Genomic DNA, 16,041 nt, shown 5'->3' with positions numbered 1-16,041 from the left:
ACAGCCGGGCTTCCACATGTCTAGAGGAGGAAAGCGTAAAGACTCTGCTTTCCCTAAACCAGTCCAGTTTTATCTACTCTCTCCATCTTGGACACATGAAATGTGTAGTGCTTCATGAAACAAGCCATTCTTGGCTTGTTGCAGCCAAGCTTCAGTCGTGCGGCCTCGCGAGTCCCTGCTCAACTTTTGCCGAGACATGGAGTCAACATCGCCTTTTGCTGGTGGCAACAATGGTTCAGTTCCATCTGCGCGCGTCTCTCAGCCGACTACCGCATATTGTGAAGCGACTTACATCGACGCCTGCCGAATCCTGGCTGTATCCCGTAGCAAAATGGACTTGATGCGTTCCCGTCGACAAAGCGTGTGCCTGCGCTGGCGCTTTTTCGTGAACATGGTGATAAAGAAAGCGGAGGAAATCACGTCTGCCTCGTGTCCTGATGACTCCTACAGTGACTCTGATGAAGACGACATAGTTGTGCTTGTGTAACAACGCGACTCCTTCGACAGCTTCGTTTGATGAGAACGAAGCCGACAAGGACCCTGTGCCTGATAAATGTGATCAATGCTGGCAACAACCCTCTCCCTGGAACTTGTATATAATTTGTATCCATGCCCATATTTTATGTCCGTTTCTAATTAAGCCAAGCTTGGGTAAATAAACTATAGTTTCATTTCAAACTTTTTCTTGCTATTCATATTATTAAGGGAGGCTTTGCATGCTTCATTTTTTGTAAATTGCCTATTCGCGGTGCACTTCGAATTTCCTTAATTGCTCTCAAAATAGTTGCCAGAAAAACATTGTTTTTTTTCACGGGCTCGTTTGCTGCCTGTCGCAGTCCTTTTTCTCACCGTACCCTCCAAATCTTGTTTGAATAGTTAACACGCAGGAACGAAGAAAGGAACAAATGTATACACTGATTAGTTGTTGGTAGAGCATTCAGTAGTTATTTCAATATTGTTTCCAATATTCCTATACAGTAGGTTATGGCGGCTAATTTGGATGGAGAGTTTTCTTGTCCCTTCCGACTAAAGCTGCTTATATAGCACTAACAGTTCACGTGCAAGAAAGATAGAAGGTTCAATGGTGCTGAACCTAATATAGAGGGAAATCATGGGATCAGCTGCTCTAGTAATTGAGGATATTTTCGATGAACATGCAAGTGGGAAACAACAAAGTGAAAAGCACCTTCAAAGGACTCTCAGGTCGAATCGACTTTCGCAATCGCTTTCACAAACCTCATCTAAAAACAAAAGCGGCATTTTACGAGCCGCGTGTTACACAAATTCTTGCAAACCTTGGGTCGGTGAAAACCATAAGCATATATTCGCAAGCGTTTCTCCCAAGGGTGATATAAAACAAAATATTCAGCGCGCTGTTGAGGCCAAATTGACGCAGAATATGGAGGTAGGCGCATATTAGTAAGCAACAAAAATTGTAAACCCAATTGTGATGCACAAATATACAGAAACATAAACTGGATGCGAATGCAAATTACGTACGTCTAAATAATGAAATTGACAATACAAAGGATCGAAATTGCACACTAGAAAGGGGCGCCCTAAGCGCGTTCAAAATTACCCTAGTTCGAATTCTTCTTCTGGACATGTAGCTTCAAAACTGTCTCAACTTCCCTCCGGCTCTTTTAGTTGTTTCCGCCGCCCGACATACTCTGAAGTGCACAAGAGAATATTCCGGTCGCGAGCGTGGTGCTTCCTCTCTTGGTAGCGATTGGAATTTATTTTGCAAGGTCAACTCTTCTCAAACGTAAAAAGAATTTGGCGGTCACACATTCTTCCTTACTTTTGTAATTTACGAACTTCAACTTCTGAGGCTGGGCACGCGCGAGCTAACAAAAAAACAAGGGATGTTATTGCTCGAAATTGACTTCATTTGTTCCTCGTTATCATATACGAATAACGTTTGATAAAGCTAAGACTTTGTGATCACTGGAACTGTCACTTTACACTACTACAACTATTACGCCTGCTCGTATTATTTCTACGCATATTATAGTTACTATACCATAAACAGTGATGTCATGGTTGCAGATCGCAAAACCAGATTATGAAATAGGAAACAGAGACGTTGATTTGAGTTACGGTTGTGACGAATCCTCAAGGCATAATGTTTACATAGGGCATAACTATATATTTCTGGATAACGCACACTTGCTATTTGGAATCCATTTTCGCTTGCTCTTATACAAAATTTTAAACAGGATATTGCGTTGACTATGTAAGACTAACTCGCCCACGCTTCCACTCCATCAAAAAATAAAGCAGGAAAAGATGCTATCGGCTATCGATAGTTTTTGTTTTTTATCACGAGCGTTAAAAATGCTAAAATATTGCAATTCAGCTACAGAGTATTATAAGCCAAATTATTACCTTTTTAAAACACAAGCTCACACAATAAGCGGCGTGCCGAAAAGCACCAAATAAACTTTTACTCACGCATGGCGGGAGAAAAATCGTTTTGCCATTTTCTTTAAAAATCCACGCGTCAATAAACTATAAAATTGTAAAGAAACTAAAGGTCTTTCCGGTGAGCCAGCACTGCCAAAGGAATCACAGCGCCGCGAAAAGAGCCTAATTTAACTCGCAGACTTTGCTCTGCTTCGGGTTTTGGAATTCTAAGTTGCCGCATGTGATTTCAGCCTCAAACCGTACCAGTGCCGACATTAACGCGCATTGCCTTGTGCTCATGCGCACAGTTTATATATTTACGCTTAAGTTATAGACAGGTATTCGAAACTGTGCTTAGTGCCAGTTTGGTAGTTTGAGCCGCGTTATTCTGTTAAAACATGGCCGTCGGTACCACATTAAGAGCTTTGCGTGTGGTGTTGTCATTCTTATTCTTTTCCTGTGCTGAACATGCTTTTAACCATGACCTGTCCTGCTTAGGGGCCTCTCCCGCCCATGTCAGTTTGTAATTCGCACCAGAGCAAAAGTGGGTAACCACCAGCTGGTTCTGAATATGTTTTTCTCTCTGTAGAGATAAGATAACGGGTGTGAACAGTCGGGCTTCCACAAGTCTAGAGGCGGAAAGGGTAAAGACTCTGCTTTCACTAAACCAGTCCAGTTTTATCTACCCTCTCCATCTTGGACAAATGAAATGTGTAGTGCTTCATGAAACAAGCCATTCTTGGCTTGTTGCAGCCAAGCTTCATTCGTGCGGCCTCGCGAGTCCCTGCTCAACCTTTGCCGAGTCATGGAGTCAACATCGCCTTTTGCTGGTGGCAACAATGGTTCAGTTCCATCTGCGCGCGTCTCTCAGCCGACTACCGCATATTGTGAAGCGACTTACATCGACGCCTGCCGAATCCTGGCTGTTTCCCGCAGCAAAATGGACTTGATGCGTTCCCGTCGACAAAGCGTGTGCCCTCGCTGGCGCTTTTTCGTGAACATGGTGATAAAGAAAGTGGAGGAAATCATTTCTGCCTCGTGTCCTGATGACTCCTACAGTGACTCTGATGAAGACGACATTGTTGTGCTTGTGTAAAAACGCGACTCCTTCGACAGCTTCGTTTGATGAGAACAAATCCGACAAGGACCCTGTGCCTGCTAAATGTGATCAATGCTGCCAACAACCCTCTCCCTGGAACTTGTATATATTTTGTATCCATGCCCATATTTTATGTCCGTTTCTAATTACGCCAAGCTTGGGTAAATAAACTATAGTTTCATTTCGAACTTTTTCTTGCTATTCATATCAATAAGGGAGGCTTTGCATGCTTCATTTTTTGTAAATTGCCTATTCTCGATGCACTTCGTATTTCCTTAATTGCTCTCAAAATAGTTGCCAGCAAAAACATTGTTTTTTTTTCACGCGCTCGTTTGCTGCCTGTCCCAGTCCTTTTTCTCAACGTACTCTCCAAATCTTGTTTCAATAGTTACCACGCAGGAACGAAGAAAGGAACAAATGTATACACTGATTAGTTGTTGGTAGAGCATTCAGTAGTTATTTCAATATTGTTTCCATTATTCCTATACAGTAGGTTATGGGGGCTAATTTGGATGGAGAGTTTTCTTGTCCTTTCCGACTAAAGCTGCTTATAGCACTAACAGTTCACGTGCAAGAAAGATAGAAGGTTCAATGGTGCTGAACCTAATATAGAGGTAAATCATGGGATCAGCTGCTCTAGTAGTAGAGGATATTTTCGATGAACATGCAAGAGGGAAACAACATAGTGAAAAGCACCTTCAAAAGTACTCTCAGGTCGAATCGACTTTCGCAATCGCTTTCACAAACCTCATCTAAAAACAAAAGCGGCATTTTACGAGCCGCGTGTTACACAAATTCTTGCAAACCTTGGGTCGGTGAAAACCACAAGCATATATTCGCAAGCGTTTCTCCCAAGGGTGATATAAAATTAAATATTCAGCGTGCTGTTTAGGCCAAATTGACGCAGTATATGGAGGTAGGCGCGTATTAGTAAGCAACAAAAATTGTAAACCCAATTGTTCTGCACAAATATACAGAAACATAAACTGGATGCGAATGCAAAATACGTACGTCTAAATAATGAAATTGACAATACAAAGGATCGAAATTGGACACTGGAAAGAGGCGCCCTAAGCGCGTTCAAAATTATCCTAGTTCAAATTCTTCTTCCCGACATGTAGCTTCAAAACTGTCTCAACTTCCCTCCGGCTCTTTTAGTTGTTTCCGCCGCCCGACATACTCTGAAGTGCACAAGAGAATATTCCGGCCGCGTGCGTGGTGCTTCCTCTCTTGGTAGCGATTGGAATTTATTTTGCAAGGTCAACTCTTCTCAAACGTAAAAAGAATTTGCCGGTCACGCATTCTTCCTTACTTTTGTAATTTACGAACTTCAACTTCTGAGGCTGGGCACGCGCGAGCTAACAAAAAAAACAAGGGATGTTATTGCTCAAAATTGGCTTCATTTGTTCCTCGTTATCATATACGAATAACGTTTGATAAAGCTAAGATTTTGTGATTACTGGAACTGTCACTTTACACTACTACAACTATTACGCCTGCTCATATTTTTTCTGCGCATATTATAGTTACTATACCATAAACAGTGATGTCATGGTTGCAGATCGCAAAACCAGATTATGAAATAGGAAACAGAGACGTTGATTTGAGTTACGGTTGTGACGAATCCTCAAGGCACAATGTTTATATAGGGCATAACCATATATTTCTGGATAACGCACACTTGCTTTTTGGAATACATTTTCGCAATGCTCTTATACAACATTTTAAACAGGATATTGCGTTGACTATGTAACACTAACTCGCCCATGCTTCCACTCCATCAAAAAATAAAGCAGGAAAAGATGCTTTCGGCTATCGATAGTTTTTATTTTTTTATGACGCGCGTTAAAAATGCTAAAATATTCCAATTTAGCTACCGAGTAGTATAAGCCAAATTATTACTTTTTTAAAACACAAGCACACATAATATGCGGCGTGCCGAAACGCACCAAATAAACTTTTACTCACGCATGGCGGGAGAAAAATCGTTTTGTCATTTTCTTTAATATTCCACGCGTCAATAAACTATAAAATTGTAAAAAAACTAAAGGTTTTGCCGGTGAGCCAGCACTACCAAAGGAATCACAGCGCAGCGAAAAGCGCCTAATTGAACTCGCAGACTTTGCTCTGCTTCGGGTTTTGGAATTTCAAGTTGCCGCATGTGATTTCAGCCTCAAACCGTACCAGTGCCGACACTAACGCGCATTGCCTTGTCCTCATGCGCACAGTTTATATATTTACGCTTAAGTTATAGACAGGTATTCGAAATTGGGCTTAGTGCCAGTTTGGTAGTTTGAGCCGCGTTATTCTGTTAAAACATGGCCGTCGGTATTACATTAAGAGCTTTTTGTGTGGTGTCGTCATTCTTCTTCTTTCCCCTGCTGAACATGCTTTTAACCATGACCTGTCCTGCTTAAGGACCTCTCCAGCCCATGTCAGTTTGTAATTCGCAGGAGAGCAAAAGTGGGTCACCACCAGCTGGTTCTGAATATGTCTTTCTCTCTGTAGAGATAAGATAACGGGAGTGAACAGCCGGGCATCCACAAGTGTAGAGGAGGAAAGGGTAAAGACTCTGCTTTCACTAAACCAGTCCAGTTTTATCTACCCTCTCCATCTTCGACACATGAAATGTGTAGTGCTTCATGAAACAAGCCATTCTTGGCTTGTTGCAGCCAAGCTTCAGTCGTGCGGCCTCGCGAGTCCCTGCTCAACTTTTGCCGAGCCATGGAGTCAACATCGCCTTTTGCTGGTGGCAACAATAGTTCAGTTCCATCTGCGCGCGTCTCTCAGCCGACTACCGCATATTGTGAAGCGACTTACATCGACGCCTGCCGAATCCTGGCTGTTTCCCGCAGCAAAATGGACTTGATGCGTTCCCGTCGACAAAGCGTGTGCCTGCGCTGGCGCTTTTTCGTGAACATGGTGATAAAGAAAGCGGAGGAAATCATGTCTGCCTCGTGTCCTGATGACTCCTACAGTGACTCTGATGAAGACGACATTGTTGTGCTTGTGTAAAAACGCGACTCCTTCGACAGCTTCGTTTGATGAGAGCAAAGCCGACAAGGACCCTGTGCCTGCTAAATGTGATCAATGCTGCCAACAACCCTCTCCCTGGAACTTGTATATAATTTGTATCCATGCCCATATTTTATGTCCGTTTCTAATTACGCCAAGCTTGGGTAAATAAACTATAGTTTCATTTCGAACTTTTTCTTGCTATTCATATCATGAAGGGAGGCTTTGCATGCTTCATTTTTTGTAATTTGCCTATTCTCGATGCCCTTCGTATTTCCTTAATTGCTCTCAAAATATTTGCTAGCAAAAACATTTTTTTTTTTCACGCGCTCGTTTGCTGCCTGTCGCAGTCCTTTTTCTCAACGTACTCTCCAAATCTTGTTTGAATAGTTACCACGCCGGAACGAAGAAAGGAACAAATGTATACACTGATATATTGTTGGTAGAGCATTCAGTAGTTATTTCAATATTGTTTCCATTATTCCTATACAGTAGGTTATGGCGGCTAATTTGGATGGAGAGTTTTCTTGTCCCTTCCGAGTAAAGCTGCTTATAGCACTAACAGTTCACGTGCAAGAAAGATAGAAGGTTCAATGGTGCTGAACCTAATATAGAGGGAAATTATGGGATCAGCTGCTCTAGTAATCGAGGATATTTTCGATTAACATGCAAGTGGGAAACAACAAAGTGAAAAGCGCCTTCAAAGGACTCTCAGGTCGAATCGACTTTAGCAATCGCTTTCACACACCTCACCTAAAAACAAAAGCGGCATTTTACGAGCCGCGTGTTACACAAATTCTTGCAAACCTTGGGTCGGTGAAAACCATAAGCATGTATTCCCAAGCGTTTCTTTCAAGGGTGATATAAAAAAAAATTATTCAGCGCGCGGGTTAGGCCAAATTGACGCAGAATATGGAGGTAGGCGCATATTCGTAAGCAACAAAAATTGTAAACCCAATTGTTCTGCACAAATATACAGAAACATAAACTGGATGCGAATGCAAAATACGTACGTCTAAATAATGAAATTGACAATACAAAGGATCGAAATTCGACACTAGAAAGGGGCGCCCTAAGCGCGTTCAAAATTATCCTAGTTCGAATTCTTCTTCTGGACATGTAGCTTCAAAACTGTCTCAACTTCCCTCCGGCTCTTTTAGTTGTTTCCGCCGCACGACATAGTCTGAAGTGCACAAGATAATATTACGGTTGCGTGCGTTGTGCTTCCTCTCTTGGTAGCGATTGGAATTTATTTTGCAAGGTCAACTCTTCTCAAACGTAAAAAGAATTTGACGGTCACGCATTCTTCCTCACTTTTGTAATTTACGAACTTCAACTTCTGAGGCTGGGCACGCGCGAGCTAACAAAAAACAAGGGATGTTATTGCTCGAAATTGACCTAAATTGTTCCTCGTTATCATATACGAATAACGTTTGATAAAGCTAAGATTTTGTGATCACTGGAACTGTCACATTCCACTGCTACAACTATTACGCCTGTTCATATTATTTCTACGCATATTATAGTTACTATACCATAAACAGTGATGTCATGGTAGCAGATCGCAAAACCAGAGTATGAAATAGGAAACAGAGACATTGATTTGAGTTGCGGTTGTGACGAATCCTCAAGGCATAATGTTTATATAGGGCATAACTATATATTTCTGGATAACGCACACTTGCTATTTGGAATACATTTTCGCAATGCTCTTATACAAAATTTTAAACAGGATATTGCGTTGACTATGTAACACTAACTCGCCCACGCTTCCACTTCATCAAAAAATAAAGCAGGAAAAGATGCTATCGGCTATCGATATTTTTTGTTTTTTATGACGGTTGTTAAAAATGCTAAAATATTGCAATTCAGCTACCGAGTATTATAAGCCAAATTATTACTTTCTTAAAACTCAAGCACACATAAAAAGCGGCGTGCCGAAACGCACCAAATAAACTTTTACTCACGCATGGCGGGAGAGAGAGAGAGAAAACTTTTAATGAGCATATAATCAGTAAATATTCGCAGGAGCTGGGTGGTCGGTGCCCCTAGTCCAGGGCTCCGCTGGCAGCAGCTGACTTGCGGACTAGCTGGATAATCCAGGCTTGCTGGTCCAGGTTGTCGCTGGTCAGGGCCGCCTCCCACTGCTCGTGTGTCGGGCATGGCACTATTAACGTTGGGTCAGGTTTGTCCTGGCATTCCCAAGAGATGTGAAAGAGTGTGGGGCTTGCATCGCACCAAGGACAGTAACTCGTGTATTTTGTTGGGCTTATCTTATTTAAAATTTGAAGATTAGGGAATGTGTTTGTTTGTATTTTTCTCCAGTCTATAGCGTCCGAGGAAGGAAGGTGTTTGTGTGGTGGTGAGAAAATTCTTCTTTCTAACCGTAGGTGTTCCAGCCTGTCGCCGTAGGGTCCTAGGAGAGGGGTGAGGTAGGGATGGGGATCCGCCCGGTTTTTAAGAGCTCGGGCTGGATCATTCGCTTCCTCATTTCCTTCTAGGCCTTCGTGTCCAGGTGTCCATGTAATTGTGTGCGTCTGGGAGATGGAACGTAATATTGCACACGCTCTTTTGTGAGGTTTTCCGGCCAGGTAGTCCCTGCAGGCTGGTTGGGAGTCCGTCACTACGTGTGATGACTTATTTTGGTTGTCTTGTGTCTTTATGGTGATGGCTATTGCCAGTGATTCCGCTTCCGCAGGATCCTTGGCATAGATCGAAGCCTGAATAATTGGCCTCTTCTTGTGGTCAACTGCAGCTATTGTGAACTTGTCAGGTTCGCCGTAAGCCCCTATGTCCACGTAGACAACTTCCGCGTCTTTAGACAATTGTTTTTCCAATGATTTGACTCTGGCTTTCCTTCGACCCTTCTGTAACTCATGGTGCATGTGCCTGGGTATCGGGTTCACATAGATGTTGTTTCTTGTGGATGTCGGAATTTGTGATTTAATCTCAGAAGTTCTTAGTGCCTGCCATAGCCCTAGTTTTGACAGGATTTCCCTACCCGCCTGCGTTGTTGTTAGGCGTTGTTTCTGACTCTCTAGAACCGCCTCCTTGAGCTCCTCGAAGTTGTTGTGCACTCCGAGTGCCCAAAGACGTTCCGTTGATGTTGTTGGCGGGAGGTTTAGGGCCGTTTTATAGGCTCCTCTTATGATAGTGTCAATGGCCCTTTTATCAGTGAATCTAATTTCGTGATATGGGAGCCCGTAGGTAATTCTGCTAACGTCTAGGGCCTGTACAAGGCGTAGGGTGTCCTCCTCCCTCATCCCTTTCCGGTGGCAGGTCACCCTTCTAATCATTCTGGAAATTTGGTTGACTGTGGTTTTGAGTGTTTTGATTGTATAATCCACTCTCAAATTGCTTTGCAACCACAGCCCCAAAACTCTGATCTTGTCCTTCTCTTGAATTATCTGGTCTCCTAGAGAGAGCTGAATTTCTCCTGGGGACTTGTAATTTCTTCTGTGTAGCCTGATAAGTTCGGATTTTTCTGGGGGGCATTGAAGACCACTCTCCCCGGCAAATTCCTCGACTAGGTCTATAGCGGCTTGCAGAGCTTCTTCTTTTTGCGCCAAGGATCCCTGAGTAGCCCAGATGGTGATGTCGTCCGCGTATAAAGTGAAACCAATATCAGTGTGGGTCAACAGTTTTTTTGCTAAATTTATCATTGCTATGTTAAAAAGCATTGGAGAGATTATTGAACCCTGCGGTGTACCTTTGTTCGGCATGGGTACTTTTGGTGATCGGATCTCTCCAATTCCTATGGTGGCTGTGCGATCTGAGAGGAAAGCCTTCACGTATTTGAAAATTTTCTCTCCGCAGTTGATATTGTTTAATTCTTGCAATATGGTTTTGTGGCCAATGTTGTCGAATGCTCCTTTGAGATCTAGTGCCAGAATGAAATTTTCGCCTTTTCGGGGTATGGTGTTGATTACCTCTTCCCTAATCCGGAGGAAAGCATCTTGCGTGCAGAGTCCCTTGCGGAAGCCCAGCATGCAGGAAGGAAAGATGTTGTTTTCGTCGATGTAATTTTGGAGCCTTAGGTGGACTACTTTTTCATAGAGTTTTCCCAGGCAAGAAGTGAGGGAGATAGGACGGAGACTCTCCACAGCCGGTGGCTTTCCAGCCTTTGGTATGGTGATGATATCCGCGTGTCTCCAAGCAGATGGGACCTGTCCCTTCTCCCACAGTTCTTCGTTGATGTACTTCGTTAGGTCTTGCAGATGTTCGGCGCTTATGTTCCTAATCATAGCGTAGATGACTTTGTCTCCTCCAGGGGCACTGTTTCTTGTAAATGTGCGGGCGGCTGAGTAGACTTCCGCCAGTGTTATTGGGGAGTCAAGGGAGGGGTTTGGTTGACCCGCATATGAAGTTTGGCAAGCCGGAGTAGGGTCTCCTATGTATTTCTTGTGCATGGCGGTGATCAACTCTGCATCTGTGCCCGGGTATTTATGGGCTATGGTGTGGAGGGTTCTTCTTGTGGCCGTTTTGGTTTTTGATGTGTCTATCATGCTTCTTAATATTGACCATGCTTTAGCTGTGCTTAGGGTACCTTTCAGTGAATTGCAGAAATCTGCCCAGTTTTGCTTGGCGAGCTTTATAGCATTCTCTTGTGCTTCAGCCGTAACCTGTGCTATTTTCATTTTAAGTTTTCTATTTAATTTTTGCAATTTCCACCGTTTTACTAGACTTTTTCGGGCTTCCCGTGAATGTAGGAGATGTCTGTCTACTTCTGGCGGGAGAAAAAACGTTTTGCCATTTTCTTTAAAAGTCCACGCGTCAATAAACTATAAAGTTTAAAAAAAACTAAAGGTTTTGTTGGTGAGCGAGCACTACCAAAGGAATCACAGCGCCGCGAAAAGCGCCTAATTGAACTCGCAGCCTTTGCTCTGCTTCGGGTTTTGGAATTCTGAGTTGCCGCATGTGATTTCAGCCTCAAACCGTACCAGTGCCGACACTAACGCGCATTACCTTGTGCTCATGCGCATAGTTTATACATTTACGCTTAAGTTATAGACAGGTATTCGAAACTGTGCTTAGTGCCAGTTTGGTAGTTTGAGCCGCGTTATTCTGTTAAAACATGGCCGTCGGTATTACGTTGAGAGTTTTGCTTGTGGTGTCGTCATTCTTCTTCTTCCCCTGCGCTGAACATGCTTTTAACCATGACCTGCCTTGCTTAGGGGCCTCTCCAGCCCATGTCACTCTGTAATTCGCAGGAGAGCAAAAGTGGGTCACCACCAGCTGGTTCTGAATATGTTTTTCTCTCTGTAGAGATAAGATAACGGGAGGGAACAGCCGGGCTTCCACATGTCTAGAGGAGGAAAGCGTAAAGACTCTGCTTTCCCTAAACCAGTCCAGTTTTATCTACCCTCTCCATCTTGGACACATGAAATGTGTAGTGCTTCATGAAACAAGCCATTCTTGGCTTGTTGCAGCCAAGCTTCAGTCGTGCGGCCTCGCGAGTCCCTGCTCAACTTTTGCCGAGTCATGGAGTCAACATCGCCTTTTGCTGGTGGCAACAATGGTTCAGTTCCATCTGCGCGCGTCTCTCAGCCGACTACCGCATATTGTGAAGCGACTTACATCGACGCCTGCCGAATCCTGGCTGTTTCCCGTAGCAAAATGGACTTGATGCATACCCGTCGACAAAGCGTGTGCCTGCGCTGGCGCTTTTTCGTGAACATGGTGATAAAGAAAGCGGAGGAAATCACGTCTGCCTCGTGTCCTGATGACTCCTACAGTGACTCTGATGAAGACGACATTGTTGTGCTTGTGTAACAACGCGACTCCTTCGACAGCTTCGTTTGATGAGAACGAAGCCGACAAGGACCCTGTGCCTGCTAAATGTGATCAATGCTGGCAACAACCCTCTCCCTGGAACTTGTATATAATTTGTATCCATGCCCATATTTTATGTCCGTTTCTAATTAAGCCAAGCTTGGGTAAATAAACTATAGTTTCATTTCGGGCTTTTTCTTGCTATTCATATTATTAAGGGAGGCTTTGCATGCTTCATTTTTTGTAAATTGCCTATTCTCGATGCACTTCGTATTTCCTTAATTGCTCTCAAAATAGTTGCCAGCAAAAACATTGTTTTTTTTTCACGCGCTCGTTTGCTGCCTGTCCCAGTCCTTTTTCTCAACGTACTCTCCAAATCTTGTTTGAATAGTTACCACGCAGGAACGAAGAAAGGAACAAATGTATACACTGATTAGTTGTTGGTAGAGCATTCAGTAGTTATTTCAATATTGTTTCCATTATTCCTATACAGTAGGTTATGGCGGCTAATTTGGATGGAGAGTTTTCTTATCCTTTCCGACTAAAGCTGCTTATAGCACTAACAGTTCACGTGCAAGAAAGATAGAAGGTTCAATGGTGCTGAACCTAATATAGAGGGAAATCAGGGGATCAGCTGCTCTAGTAGTCGAGGATATTTTCGATGAACATGCAAGTGGGAAACAACAAAGTGAAAAGCACCTTCAAAGGACTCTCAGGTCGAATCGACTTTCGCAATCGCTTTCACAAACCTCATCTAAAAACAAAAGTGGCATTTTACGAGCCGCGTGTTACACAAATTCTTGCAAACCTTGGGTCGGTGAAAACCATAAGCATGTATTCGCAAGCGTTTCTCCCAAGGGTGATATAAAACAAAATATTCAGCGCGCTGTTTAGGCCAAATTGACGCAGAATATGGAGGTAGGCGCATATTAGTAAGCAACAAAAATTGAAAACCCAATTGTTCTGCACAAATATACAGAAACATAAACTGGATGCGAATGCAAAATCAGTTCAGTTCAGGCGTTCAGTCGTGTCCGACTCTTCGTGACCCTATGGACCATGTCACGCCACGCTTTCCGGTCTCTCACTATCTTCTTAACATCACATAGCTTCATCTGCAATGCCTCGAGAATGCCATCTAACCATCGCGTTCGCTGCCTACCCCTTCTCCGACGACCCTCAACCTTTCCTAACATCAAATCTTTCTCCAGCGACTCCTCTCTTCTCATCAGATGACCAAAGTAGCTGAGCTTTAACTTTAGAATTTGACCCTCCAATGAGCAGTCAGGGTTTATGGTCGACAATATCGACTGATTTGATCTTCTGGCAGTCCAAGGAACTCTTAAGAGTCTTCGCCAGCACCACAATTCAAACGCGTCAATTCTTCGGCGGTCAGCCTTTTTCACAGTCCAACTCTCGCATCCATACATCACAACTGAAAAGACCATAGCACGGGTTATACGGATCTTGGTTGGCAGACTAATGTCTCTGCTCTTTACTACTTGGTCAAGGCTAACCATTGCTCTCTTTCCCAGAAGCAGGCGTCTCCTAATTTCATGGCTGCAGTCTCCTTCCGAGGTAATCTTGGCGCCCAAGAACAGAAAATCTGTCACAGCTTCCACTTCTTGTCCATTGATGCTCCAGGACTTGATAGGGCAAGACGCCATGATCTTCGTCTTTTTAATGTTCAGTTTAAGCCCAAACTTCTCACTCTCTTCTTGTACGCGCATCAGAAGTCTCTTGAGTTCCACTTCACTTTCTGCCATTAAAGTGGTATCATCCGCATATCTAAGGTTGTTGATACGTTTTCCAGCAATCTTCACCCCAGCTGAAGACTCGTCCAGACCGGCCTTCCTCATGATGCACTCTGCATATAGGTTAAATAGGCAGGGCGACAGTATGCAGCCTTGCCTCACCCCTTTCTCAATCGGAAACCAATCAGTAAGACCATGCCCAGTTCTGACTGTGGCCTCTTGCCCTTCATAAAGGTTCCTGAGGAGGCAGATGAGGTGAATTGGAACTCCCATCTCTTGGAGGGCTTGCCACAATCTGCTGTGATCTACGCAGTCAAACGCTTTCGCATAATCAATAAAGCAGAAGTAAATGGGTTTCTGGAACTCTCTTGCTTTTTCCATGATCCAGCGAAGGTTGGCAATTTGGTCTCTAGTTCCTCTGCCCTTGCGAAACCCAACTTGCACGTCCGGAGGCTCCCGATCCACATACTGCTGCAGCCTACCTTGCAGGATTTTTAACATCACCTTGCTAGCATGCGAAATAAGCGCGATCGTGCGGTAGTTGGAACAATCTTTGGCACTGCCTTTCTTTGGAATGGGGATATAAACTGACCTCCTCCAATCCTGTGGCCACTGCAGGGTTGTCCAAATCTTTTGACATAATGTATGCAGTGTGTTAACAGCGTCGTGGTTGAGGTTTTGAAGCAACTCAGCTGGAATACCATCAATTCCGCTAGCTTTGTTCTTAGCAAGGCTGGCTAAGGCCCATTCAACTTCACTCTTCAGGATGCCCGGCTCGAGATCAGTAATCACAACCGCCCTATGTTGGGTTTGCACATCCGGGTCCTTCTTGTACAGTTCTTCTGTGTATTCCTGCCACCTCTTCTTTATCTCTGAGGCTTCAGTGAGGTCCTTGCCTCGTTTGTCCTTTATCACGCCAGCTTAGCACAGAAGCTTCCTTTGATATCTTTGATTGTCTTATACAGAGCTCTTGTGTTCCTTAATTGGCTGTTGTCCTCAACTGCTTGACACTGTAAGTTCAGGAAGGCATTCTTATCTCTCCTTGCTATTTTCTGAAAATCCGCATTGAGAACCTTGCATCTTTCTCTTTCCCCCATACCTTTTGCCATCCTCCTTTCCTCAGCTATTTGCAAAGCCTCTTCAGATAGCTAGTTTGCTTTTTTGCATTTCTTTTGCTTTGGAACTACCTTAGTAGCAACTTCTTGTATTATATCACGAACATCAGTCCACATCTCTTCGGGCTCTTTGTCTTCTAGATCTAATTCTTGAAATCGATTCCTCACTTCCACAGCATATTCTAATGGAATCTGGTCCAGATCATACCTGAAAGGCCTTCTAGTTTTCTGCGTTTTCCTCAATCGAAGCTTAATTTTGGCAACAAGAAGCTGATGATCGGCGCCACAATCGGCGCCAGGCCTTGTTTTTACTGCTTGTATAGCGCTTCTCCATCTCTGCCGGCAAATAATATAATCGATCTGATTCCTGTACAGACCGTCCGGTGAAATCCATGTGTACAGGCGCCTCCTGTGCTGTTGAAAATGAGTATTCGCTATGGTCAGGTTGTTTTCTTGACAGAACTCTACTAGCCTCTGCCCAGCTTCATTTGGCTCACCAAGACCGAACTTGCCTGTAATTCCGGATATTTCTTCGCTCCCGACCTTAGCATTCCAGTCTCCTATGAGAAAAACAACGTCTGATGATGGGGTGCTGTCTAAAAGGCATTGTAGGTCCGCATAAAATCTCTCAACATCAGCTTCTTCAGCAGCAGGGGTCGGTGCATAGACTTGGATAACTGTTATGTTGAAAGGGTGACCTTGGATCCGAAGTGAAATCATTCGGTCGTTTTTGGGGTTGTACCCTAGCACTGCTTTGCCCATTCTTCTGTTTACTATGAGAGCGACCCCATTCCTTCTCTTGGATTCGTGCCCACAATAAAAGACATAATGGTCACCGGAGTTAAATTCTCCCATTCCGGTCCACTTGAGCTCGCTGATA

This window comes from Amblyomma maculatum, chromosome 3 (genome assembly GCF_055883805.1).
Source record: "Amblyomma maculatum isolate TAMU_Amacu chromosome 3, ASM5588380v1, whole genome shotgun sequence".
NCBI lineage: Eukaryota > Metazoa > Arthropoda > Arachnida > Ixodida > Ixodidae > Amblyomma > Amblyomma maculatum.
Note: the sequence above shows the minus strand (reverse complement) of the source record.